The following is a 12427-nucleotide window of genomic DNA, read 5'->3' as shown; positions in this document are numbered from 1 at the left end:
TGTGTCCAGAAGCAAGAGCAGGACAAAGTAAAAGACATGAGGGGAAAAGAAAAGGGTAGGAGAACAGGTAGTTGAACATAGGCTTTATTATGGGGAACAATTAAGAACAGCTGACTGAGAAAACAGCCTCCAAGTAAAGGAAGGATAAAATGAGAGCTGTAGGGGATCCCTGAAACAAAAGAGTGTGGAGAGAAAGAGCACAAAGGAGAAGAATGTAAAATCGAAGAGACTGTAAGGAGCTATGATGTCAAAAATAGACTCACAAACTTAAGGTCAGGGAGAGAAAAAACAAATTTAAAAGGTTTACTTCTCTATGTGTGGAATTCTATGCCTCATATTACTTCAGGCTTAAAATACACGACAGCACAAGCTCATTTTCCTCAGTCCTCTCTGCTTAGCACAATTCAGGCTTTGTCACCACAGTGCCAATAGTAGTTGTAATCCCAGATTAACTAAGAAAGTTATCAGAAACAGAATTCCTTAGCAAATTTATGACAGTGATTTTTAAATATTTTGTTTTGTAAAATCTACCAATTTTGGCAGTTACCAAGAAGGCCTCTTCAACACACAAAAGATCACGAATTGCAAATACAATCTCATCCTTCATCAAAAGGAGCCATTTAGCAAGAAGAGTTTAATATCATAATGCATTTAGTGCAACATATATATTTAATATAATATTCAAATGATACGTATTTTTATAAGGAATACGTTAAGAGCACTATTGAAAACATGGGCATTACAGTTTCAGTTGCATTCTATTAACTTACACCCTGATCGTAACACAAACACTGAATCACTCAGAATTCCCTCAGAACCTCCAAAACAGAAGAACTGTCTTCCAGCAATTATGAAATAGAGAAACAATTCTGCAACTGATTTTATAACCAGGACTGATGCCAACTCTGGCCTGCACTCCTCCTTCTGTAAAGCCCTAAGACAAGCCCTCGAAGTACAGAACTGTGAAACAAGCCCGGCATCCCTCAGAAAGCTGACAGGAGGGCATCTCCAGGAAAAGTTTGCAAGCAGAAGATAACAGCAGCTCCTTCCTGGGGCAGGACAGAGCTATTAGGGTACCTAGCACTTGGTAAAGTCAGCCTTGGTTGCCTGGCTAATCTATTTCCTCCTCCAGGAGGGCAGTGGATTACTAAACGGCCCCTGTGCTGATACAGCCTTATCACACTGCACAATGTGCTGGCACAGGGGTTGCTTAAAATCCACGCATCCCAAGCTCTCCAGCTGACTCTCCGGCATACATACCTCCATATGCAACACTTACCTAACAAAGGTTTGCAGCATATCAGGCTATTTTTCCATTACCGCAGATTAACCACATGAACTACTGTCAAAGGATTCTCGAGATCATATTCTAAACCACATCAGCTGTCCCTCAGAAAAGCAGCATGTATTCCACTCCTCTAACTGAAAGCAGCTTAATGCAGGAATATGTTCATTTAGTAACCCAGGAAATATGAGTTGAACTAGTTCAATGGCATTCCATTCAGCACCGATCAAAAGGTGTGGTCACTGAGAATTTTGTTATTGGTTCATAAACAAAGAGGCACAAGCTTAACCTTAGCTTATTTATGTGTATACATATATACTCACACATATTAAGAACACATAGTTTAAATTCATAGCTATACTCACGAGTTAAGAAATACACTAGATCCTTTTCAGTAGGCAAAGCCCTTCTTTGGCTCAGAAAACTGACACGTTGAATAAAAACACAGCTGAAGTCCATACAGAACAGCAAACCACAAAACAGCTTCCACCAGGGAAGATGCTGTCATCTTTCTGTTTTCACTGAGCTGAATGTACACATATTGAGGAAAGCTGGGTGCTGTTCTCTGTGGCACAGAAATCACGTGGATCACAGTTACAGCAAGCCACAAATGTCTGTGGGCTGTAATGGGTACTGCTGCTAACTACAGACCAAATCTAAGTTGAACCTGAAGGAGTCAGGAAATAAGGGGGTGAAAAGTTAGACAAATGATTCATAATCAGTTTTGATATTATTAGTAAAGAAAAGCATGCTTATGTTTTCATGTAAAGAACTACAATTTGATTACAACAAGAAACAAATTAGTCAAAATCTGAAAAAGCTGAAAAAAAATATTTGATTCGGTGAAAATCAATTGTGCTCCATATAATCAAAAAAATATTTGGGAGGTATATTACTGGTTATGTGGACATGAGAGCAGAAGGGAAAGCATTCTTCATGAATATTCATGACCAGCATTTAGAAATCACAGAATCACAGGATGACCCGGGTTGGAAGGGACCTCAAGGATCATGTAGTTCCAACCCCCTTGCCTGGCAGGGCCACCAAACATACACATTTACTAGATCAGGTTGCCCAGGGCCCTGTCCAACCTGGTCTTGAACACCTCCAAGGACGGGGCATCCACAACCTCCCTGGGCAGCCTGTTCCAGGGCCTAACCACTCTCCTAGTAAAAAACTTCCCCCCAACATCCAACCTAAATCTTCCCTCTTTCAACTTAAATCCATTTGCCCTTGTCCTGGTGTTACCAGCCCTTTTGAAGAGTTTACTCCTGTCCGGGATTTAGGTTCCCTTCAGGTACTGAAAGGCTGCAATGAGGTCACCCCGCAGCCTTTGGGGTGAACACTAGATAGTGATACAACTAGAAAGTATTGTATTACCTGCACAAGATAATCGGCAGCGTTCTATAAAATTGATAGCTATACTGAACTTCCGTCAATATTTTAAGAAACATTAAAAGCTATACTCAAAAGCTTAAAATCAACACTTTACACACCTGTGATAATTGACATAAATACATGATTATTCTTCTTGGGGAAAGGAATGTAGAAATCTGCTCAGTCCCTACTTTTCATTCATCTAATTAATATCAGAACAAAAACTTCCCATGAAACCACCTCATATGGTACTTGAAGAATAGGAACAATTCTCCCCAGTTTTCAGCTCCTCAAAAAATCCATTAACAACCGAAAACATGCTGAGCGACAAAAAACACCAAGTACTTTCATACAGCATTGCAGACAGTTGCATCAGGTTGAAATCAGTGCGCTTTTATCTCTTTAAATGAGGAGTGCTCTTTCAGAAGCTACCAGTGAGTCCCCTCCCTTGCAACATACATGCACTTGCACAGCAGCTGTCTGAATACCTCTGCAGACGAGGCTCTCCATGCAATGTTCTAATACTGTAACCACTGACATCTGATCTCAGTTTGGCAAATCTACTGAGCACAAAAAGACTGTGATAACTGAGCTGCATCTGCTTACCTCTAATTTCTTCAGACTATCTACCTTCTCCATACAGACGTATTCCTGCATACCCAAATAGCACATTCCAGGAAGACATAAGAAAGTAAGCTTATTCCCCCCCAAAATTATACCAGTAAAGAATATTTCCCAAAACAAATTATCTAAGCATTACCACTAGAAGGTACGTATTAATAGCGGGACCACTTTTCAAAGCATTTTGTTGTGAAATACATAGTGCAATTTTTTTACAAAGAAACTGCAAGAGAAGGAGTAACAATTTCAAAATCACAGAATAATATTAAATACAATGTCACATTTTATGATAGTTAAGTGCTTTTAGGATAGCTTCAAGTCTGAAGCAACTGAATGACTGCAACAAATTGACAGAATGTTATATATTCTAGCTTCATGCTAATGGAACTACAGAAATGACAGGAAGTTTTAACAACAAGATGCCTTCCTGTACTGTTCGCTCTTCTTGAAAAACAAAGAAACAAACAACCGAAAGCAGTTAATGTGCAGCTAGATAAAAGATGACCGTTTAACACATACAAGTTATGCCACAGTTCTCAGATTCAACCATATCCTGTAAGAGACCAACATTACCTGCAGTTTGGTGAGATACAAAGAATATTTTCAATGTAATTTGTGAATATTTAACAACTGCATCTGCTTTACTAAGAGCAAAATATTTACTACGTTCTGATTCAGTGAAGCATTTCAAGTACAGCCTCTATTGAATCTATACATATGCATTAATTTCCTTTTGGAAAGGCATGAAAATGCTCCATGCTATACAGAATCAATTTTACCAAACTCAATACAGTCCATCAGAAACACGCGCAATGGTATGTATGTGCATACAAAGGACAGATATGAAATACTAATAAAGAAATGAGATTTAATTTTCTTACTGAAATCAAGTGTTGCCTGACTGGACAGAGCAAGTATTCTCAATACCTACACTTAAAAGGGTGGAGGAAGCAACTGAGATGTCCCAGGACAAAAAAGGCTGCTCTTCTCCTCCCCTTAGGAAGCTATTGTCTGTTTGGGAATTATACAAAACCTTCAGCTGCAATAAAAATGCTCATTTGGGTGCTCCCAGTGTTTTTTGGTTTAATTTTTTATTTTAAATGGTAGATGAAAAAAAGATTTTTGACTCAGAAATAGCTTGAATTCAAAGCACTCTAAAGCCCAGACCCCAAATTCCTCTCTCTATAAGCAAAGTGATGAGGCTTTTGTTTTAATAATTTTTTAATAGAAAAGTTAAGTGAAAGCTACAATGAGAGAGGCCAAGAAAAAGACAGTAGTGTTACATTATACATTTAAAACAAATACAAGATAGTTAATAATCTGAATTTTGAGCAGAAACTTCCATAGAAAAGTTATAATTATTATACTATGATTAAGTTCCTAGTTTGAAGAATCATCGTTGTTTTGGGGATTGCATATTTGTCTTCTAGATGCATCAATGGCCATTTCAAGAGCTTTTAATTATTTATTTTTCTATGTTATCTGCTACCTACATGCTTCCTAAACGCCCAAAAAAACAACCAACAAACCAACCAGTCTGCCCTTAAAATTTATTACAGAAGATTTCTCACTGTTGTTCAAAAATAATTACAGAATGTTCAAGGCTACACATTCTGATCTGTTGGGAAGGTCAGAGTTATAAAAGCATCTTTGAATGTAGTGGATAGATATAAATTAAGCTGAAAACATAGCGCAAAAGTCAACCTATCTCAAAGAATTTCAGAATTCTCTTTTCTATTACCTTGAAGGAAACCCAATCACATCCAAATACATTTCCAATAACATAGGTGATAAATTTAAGACTGGACTGCACTCGTAATTCTAACTGATTAATCTCTATTTCATTGACTTTAATTTGTTTAATGTCTGGTAACACTTCACTGAACAACCATTTAACAGAACTCACAGCAAAATCAAGACACATGAGGATTTTATGCATTGCTTTCCATCTAAGGACTATGAAATGTCAATAATTAGCCATCATAACTTCATTCTGAAGAAGGTATTCTTATTTTAATTTGTAAACAGAGAACCTGAATAAGAATTAGTAAATTTGTATGGTAAAGTTCCCTTGTCTGTGCTGTAGCCAGTACAATTCTGAAAGTTCATTCAATGTTCTGCCTTTTTCCCTTATTTATTTACTTTTTTAAAACAGTTAAATGAAATGAAATCTCATTACAAAGTTAGTGAAAGAAAACACAGCAGGGCACACATACTAACTACATGGGCAGATCTGCCACCAAATAGAAACCATCAGCTTCATAATGTTAATTCAATCTTCGGAGACAGCCCAGGAAGTTATTCTATATGTACTGAATGCAATTCTGATCTACTCTTCCAAAAAATGAATAAATAAAACAAAGAACCAATTGCCACAAGCATACAAACCTTCTTTCATTTCACTAATTAATAAATTGTAACTTAGTTTTTAGAAATCAAAGAATAACACTGAGACTGATAAACCAAAGGCTATGAATTACTACCTTCCATACCAATACATTTCATTTATATCTTCTATAGGATAAGTGTCCTAAGCCAAAGGAGTCGGTAGCAAACAGAAGGTAGGAGCCAAAAAACAGCTATAGCAGTAGCTAGCACTTAATAACTTGATCCTATCTTTTTTTCTTTTTCAAGCAAGAGCTAAAACTGGTTCACCTTGGATCACATAAAGAAAAAGATCTGCTATTTAATGAATGATCCAGCAGTTTAAAGAAAATTACAGGCATCGCACCACATGAAAGCACAGCCAAGCAATATACCCAGTCAACTCCTTATCTTCAGATATAAAAACAAGGCCTGAATCACTCACCTTTGGCACACTGTTAAAAGGATCCAGGCAGTGAAAGGCAGGACTCTCCAACAAAGTTACGTACACAGCTATCTGAAATAAAAAACAAAACACTTTAGTTTTAGCAGCAAAGTTAGATCTGTAGACAATTTGGTTTTCATTCTATTAAATCTTCTTAACAGACTACAAAGAGGAGGCAGAATGACTTCAGCTTGATCCATCTATTCAGTATAAATTGAATCTGTATTTATATGTTTTCTGGATGGATACATATCAGTGTACTTCAGAACATCCAAACTACCCAGGAAACAAGCCCAGCCATCACAATACAAAGAAAAATTAGCAAAGAAACCCAATCAAAAATTCAACAGTTCTAAAAATTGCATTTGAAATGCTACAATTATTGCTCCCTTCATTTTCACACTAGCAAGTTTAACTCGCATTTTCCTATGAGAAGACACAATCACACACAGAGAACTGAGCATGGGAGCAAAAACCCAGGCAGCCGTCTGAGGGACAGGTAATTTACACCCATTGGGTATTAGCAAGGTATTGTCCTATGATGTGTGGTTCAGTGCCCTCCAACACAAGTCAGAGTGAACTCTGAAGCTGGCAAGGAGAACTCTCATTAGGGAGGTTCTGTCTGGGCATGAAGAAGGGTTCCCCACAAGGTTGGCTGGGCACAGCAACATGTCTTCCAAGAAATAAGGGAACCTTCTGCCTGAGAGTGTCTCAGAGTTCACCCCAATGGGATACCAGGTCTGACCTTAGTCCTGCTCCAACCTTCAGCAGGCTCCTCCAATCCAACCTGCTGTGTTAAGTGTTACTAGCCATAAAAGTAGTATTTCAAAAGAGATGAAAAATGAAGTGAAGAAAGTATTGCAAATATGTTCCAAAGACATTTGAAAGCAAGGTTTGGACTTCCACTGTATATAAGGAGAAAAAATTAGCTGATGAACCCCTAGACTGATAAACACTGAGTAGTTCCTACTCCCCAGCTACCCTGAAGTTTCAAGGTAAGTAAGATGCTGCTCCTGACACACAAGAACGGGGATAAAACAAAACACAAGAGGCCAAATTATGATGAAGTATTGTTCATTGCATGAATGAAAATACATCAGTAATGGCAGAGAGCTGATGCAACAGGAGAATGACCTGCCACCTGCCATCCCTTCATTTGTGCTTAAGTAGAAGCCAAAACACCCAGTACACCACAGCCAGGCTCTTTATATCATCAAGTTTTCAATAGATAGACAACTACGTTTTGCCAAATCAATTCTCCTGCCCAGCTACTGCATTCCTAGTCTCCACAAACCATTATTCTCCATGAGAACTGCTCCACGTTCTAAATTACAGGACAGATCTCGCAATACATTGTAAAAGGAAAAGACACAATAATGAAGCAACATTAAAAATCCTAAGGCAAGGTAGATCTCTTTTCCTGACAGCTGAATGATTTCAGTCACAGAATCATTAAGCTTAAAAAAGACTTTAAGATGATCTAGTCCAACCATCAACCCATCAATATCATGCCCATCAAACCAAACTGTTCTTTAAAGAAAAACTCAGTACTCCAAGTGACTGCTCCCAACTTCACAAATGTGCATCGGGGTTTAGAACTTGCCTTGGAAAGTGAGCAGAAATAGAGGACTGTTAATCATCAATACCTGAAAAACAAACCCTGTATTTATCAGTTAACTGGAGAGAAAATACAGCTGGGGAAAGTAGAAGTCCAAATTGTATCTAAATATATTTTAAAAATGAATCATGAAAGTATTTCAATATAACTCTATTTTGTTCAGAAAGAAAGGCCAATTAACATATTATAACCATCTCCAAACAAACAAAGATTGAAGAGTCAAAGGAGGAAAACACATAAGAAAACCTCACTCCTACCAATACTTTGCCTGAAATAAAGCTGAGATGCATAGACACAGCAGCACAAGATGCACACAAGTCTATCTCTGGGCTCAGTACTTTTCCATTTTGACCTCTAATTCTGCTTTTCTCCTGGTAGAAGTCTTCATTTTGCTACTCAACAGCCAGAAAATATTTATGCTCTGACTTTCATTAACAATCATTTCCCAACAAGTACGAATCTATTTCCATCACGCCTCCCCCGCCAAACGCTTCACTGGTAACACTGCAACTTGCCAAGTGACTCAAACTCAGGATGGAAACCTGGACCACAAAGAATTCACTTATGCATCAAATACATTCCTTGAAACAGTACTTCAGTTAGACAAGTTTGAGATCTTCCCTCTCACACACGCTGAATGGAAACAGTGGTTACAGTTTGAGATGGCATGCATCTGAAACACAGGCTTTGCATTATGAGTGGGGTTTTCTGCCATGGTGTTCTAACAGCCAAACTCCAGAAGGCCATATCTGAGGAGAAAGCCAGGGTGGGTCATGAATATTTAGGCTTTGAGAATACAAAATCATTTCCTGTAACCTCCAAGAGGCTTAAAAAATACATGGGCAAATAGTCACTGGGTGATACTCACTGCCCACCCACAAGATAAACTGCTGCACATTGAGGAAACTCTGGAAATGAGTCTACAATTTCCAAAGGGCTCCAACTCAGGCAGGCAGCCACTGTCATGGCTGTCTAGCAGTAGCACAGCACCCAAGCCATCATTCATGCCTCAATACATTTTGGTGTTATAACCATAACTCAAGTCCAGGCCACACCTGGAGCAACGTGTTCAGTCCTGGAACCACCAGTAGAGACTTGGTTACATAGAGGAGAGAGCCATCAAGATGATAAAGGGATTGGAGTATCCCTAATAAGAGGAGAGGCTTGGAAAGCTGGAACTTTTCAGCCTAGGGAAGGGGAGGCTCAGGGAAATCTCATCAGTGTCTATAAATACCTGAAGGGAAGGTGCAAAGAGGACAGAGCCAGGCTCTTTTCAGTGGTGCCCAGTGCCAGGACAGGAGATGATGGGAACAAGCTGGAACACAAGAGGTTCCAGTGAGCGCTTCTGTGTTCTGTGAGCAACGGAGTACTGGCATGGAGTACTCCAAAAAACAACTTCCACTATCAGCTTCTTCTGTTGCTGCAAAACATGCATGAATAGCAGGCCGCTCAGTGAGGTTGTGCAGACTCCTCCTTGGAGATCTCCAGAAGCTGCTTGACCATAGCCCTAAGCATCCTGCTCCAGGACCATGCCAGCCTCAACCAGTCTGTGATTTTATAATACCAGACGACTTCACGTTTCTCAGTGCTTAGACATGCAGAATATCAAGGCCTCTTACAAGTCATCTTTACAACCTACAATTACCATGAGGTCCAGAACAAAGGCATGGAAGATGACAGTAAGGAATAAGAAACACAGCATATAGGATTTAGGTGAACAAGTGATTACAAACATGCAAGGCAGAAAGATAAACCTGTGTTTCAATTGCATTGGTTTGCTAGACCAAAATCTCCCAAGCAAAAACTAGTCAAGTCTCACAGTGAAAAGCACTTCTGAGTTGTCAAAAATGGGTCTGAACATGGTGCTTCCAAACAAGCACCTAAAGACAAGGATCATGAGCATCTAATAAAATGTGCACCTTAAATTTAACTGTGTAATCTTAAAAGATTACAACTCTAACAATAAATTAGTGCTCCTATAATGATTATCTGAAAAGTAACCTCCAAAGTTATTAACCATCTTCCCTTTCATTAATAGCTGTGATGTGCCCCAATTTCTTTATCCCCAGGACTGAAATCCAAATTCAGCCTTACAATGACTATGTGCAATGACAATTCTCTCAGGCTCCCTTCCCAATATCCAACCACCTCCTATTTAAATTCTGACATGAAATAGCTAAAATAATCTCTTTGATACTTAATATGCTAATACACAAAAAAGACCTGACCATAAACCTGCACCGCACAGGCTGGGAATTTTAACTCAAGCGATAAGTCATTCAAGGGACTCTGATAACTATGATAAAATCCAACAATTGACGTATTGCTGGTGACCTTCTGGAGAACAAATGAAAAGCACCACATTAATACAAATTCTCCTGCAGAGAAGATCATACTGGCAATCTGCCAGTTCATTACACCATCTAGCTCCGCTTCGACATTAAATATTGCCTTCCTTTGTAATTGACTGAAATACACTAGAGCAATTGCAGGTAACCACTTTCGGCTATTAAAGTATTCCATTAAGACTTCTCCATTAGGCAGATATTTCAAATGAAGTTACATCAAAATATGCTCCGCTCAAAATATTTTAACTGTACAGACAATTGGGCAAGCACAACCCAGTGCCATGCAGCAGCAGAAAGCACTCAGAAGCTCAATGCCTGCCTGAGTCTACTTGAAACAAAAAGAAACCTAAAGTGTATTCAAAGTGCTAATGTATCCTTTGTATTTTAACCACCTTGCAAAACATGCATGAGTAAAATGTTTTTAATTTGGCAGAAAACAATGAGGACTGTTGCATCCATCTATTAATGACTGCGCCTGCTATGTCTACAACATATATTCTATAGAATAACATTCTTTTGTTAAAGAGAATTTGTATATTTTTTACATTTTCTCAGCTAAAAGATTCCCTCAATAGTTTAAGATATTAAATAACGTTGCTAATAAATTACTAACTGAACTCACAGTAATATGCAAAGCATTTAAATTCTCACCTTAAGCAGGAATTTCTATCTTAACACAATGATATTGACACCATTCAAATCTGATACCACAGACTTTCAGGTAAAACAAACACTGAAGTAGAGATGGAGAACTCATGTATGTAAGGACAAGAAGCATCATCCCAGCTAGGAGACAAATGCTTTAAGAAGGCATCTAACATTCCAGCCTCAAAATAATAAACCACGCTCACCTGCCTTTGATGCATAGCAAAGCATTAAAATAAATGTTAGCCATGTCCAGTCCTTCTCTGTTGTACGCCCCCTTCATTTTACAAAGGTACTATGCCACTAAAGCAGTACTCATTTTGCTCAGCATTCCCATTCAAAAGCAATCTCTGAAAGGAAGAGCAATCAAACTTCATTTAATCTCCATTCCACTATCTTTTATATTTATAATATGAAATAGGAGCTCAGAACCGTTTTAATTTTTCTTATTTAAGAATCTGCATTCTGACTACATATACACACGCACACACATCCCAAAAGACCACACAGTAAAAACAATAGAGGTCTTGATTAATGCTTAGGGCAGCTCTATAGGCATCTCATGAACACTTCCAAAGGTACACTAAAGACCTGAATCATCAGTTATAATTGCAGATAAGTAAGCAGAAACCTAACCACACCTAAGGATGTTCTTGAACTCTGTATCGTAGTATCTTTGAGGAAGGAAAGGATCAGACTTCAAACCTTACACCTTCTCAGGCCACATTCTGAATATGAGGTAATTGTTTTTCTTTCCTCACTAGCAGACCTTCAAAATCAGATCTGTAGCTCGCACAGAAAGAAATATCTTAGTTATCTAACTTCCTTCAACACTTAAGAATCCAGAAAGTAGCATTTTAAACATGCTGTGTAACAATTTGCTCCATGGGAGCTTCAGCCTGTGATTTATATTTTTATTTCAATTTATTGTTTGTGAAAACTGCACGGTCTTTTCTGTGAAGTAAAATTAGTTTCAAATTGTTCAGGAAGAGCACAGCTATTAATAACTGATCAGTCCAAACAGCTCCCCAACAGATCTATTTCTCCTGTTACATATTTGCCATGCAACATTCTATGTGACAAAATACATATAAGACCAACTGAATCATACCAATTCTTCCAGGCGTCTCTAAGTCAAAGCTTTTAATCCAATACTTGGGGGGTTTCAAGTCTGCAGAAGATGCCTACAAACTGCATGTCAATACAGTCATTAGAGCAATGTAGTGATCTGCACATCTAAGGAAAAATGCCCGCCTCCACTGGAAAAAGGCATTCACGGATGCCATTTGGAGAAGTGAAAAACCATAGATTCCAATAAATTAGCTACCACAGAGGGTGCAACACTTAGTTACAGGCAGATTAACAGAGCAACATGAAGCAGAGATTCCCAGTTACCACTCTTGGCTAAGAACACATTTCAACTATGCAAATAAATCTCACATCTAGGCAAACAGATAAGATTTGCTCTGGGACTGTAACAAGAGCTGAGAGTCTTCTAGTCACTATAATGGTAGAACAAAACAAGGCATGCTTAGCAATTCAAAGTTAAACTGTAACCCTTATTTGAGCTCTTGTTCTGATAAATGATTTGTTCTTTATTAATCCAAAGACAAGCTTTCCTATTTTCATATGTGTGTATTAAACAGCCTCTTGTCTGGCTGTAACAGCACCATCTACCTTTGGAAGTGGTACCACTAACAACATACAGACAAGGTGATGTTAAT

The 12427-nt window shown here is 38.3% G+C and overlaps 1 protein-coding gene across 3 annotated transcripts in view; it reads right to left on the bottom strand.

Annotated features, from left to right (window-relative positions):
- The window catches only part of NCK2 (NCK adaptor protein 2), an 80074-nt gene that overhangs the window by 42393 nt on the left and 25254 nt on the right, over positions 1 to 12427 (bottom strand). For all 3 annotated transcript variants that reach the window (XM_015849857.2, XM_015849841.2, XM_015849850.2), the window contains exon 2: positions 6093 to 6164. The gene's annotated coding sequence lies outside the window, so the exon portion shown is untranslated. The remainder of the gene's footprint in view (positions 1 to 6092; positions 6165 to 12427) is intronic.

Source organism: Coturnix japonica, chromosome 1 (assembly GCF_001577835.2).
Source record: "Coturnix japonica isolate 7356 chromosome 1, Coturnix japonica 2.1, whole genome shotgun sequence".
Taxonomy (NCBI): Eukaryota; Metazoa; Chordata; class Aves; order Galliformes; family Phasianidae; genus Coturnix; species Coturnix japonica.
Note: the sequence above shows the minus strand (reverse complement) of the source record. Positions and strands in the feature narration are given on the sequence as shown.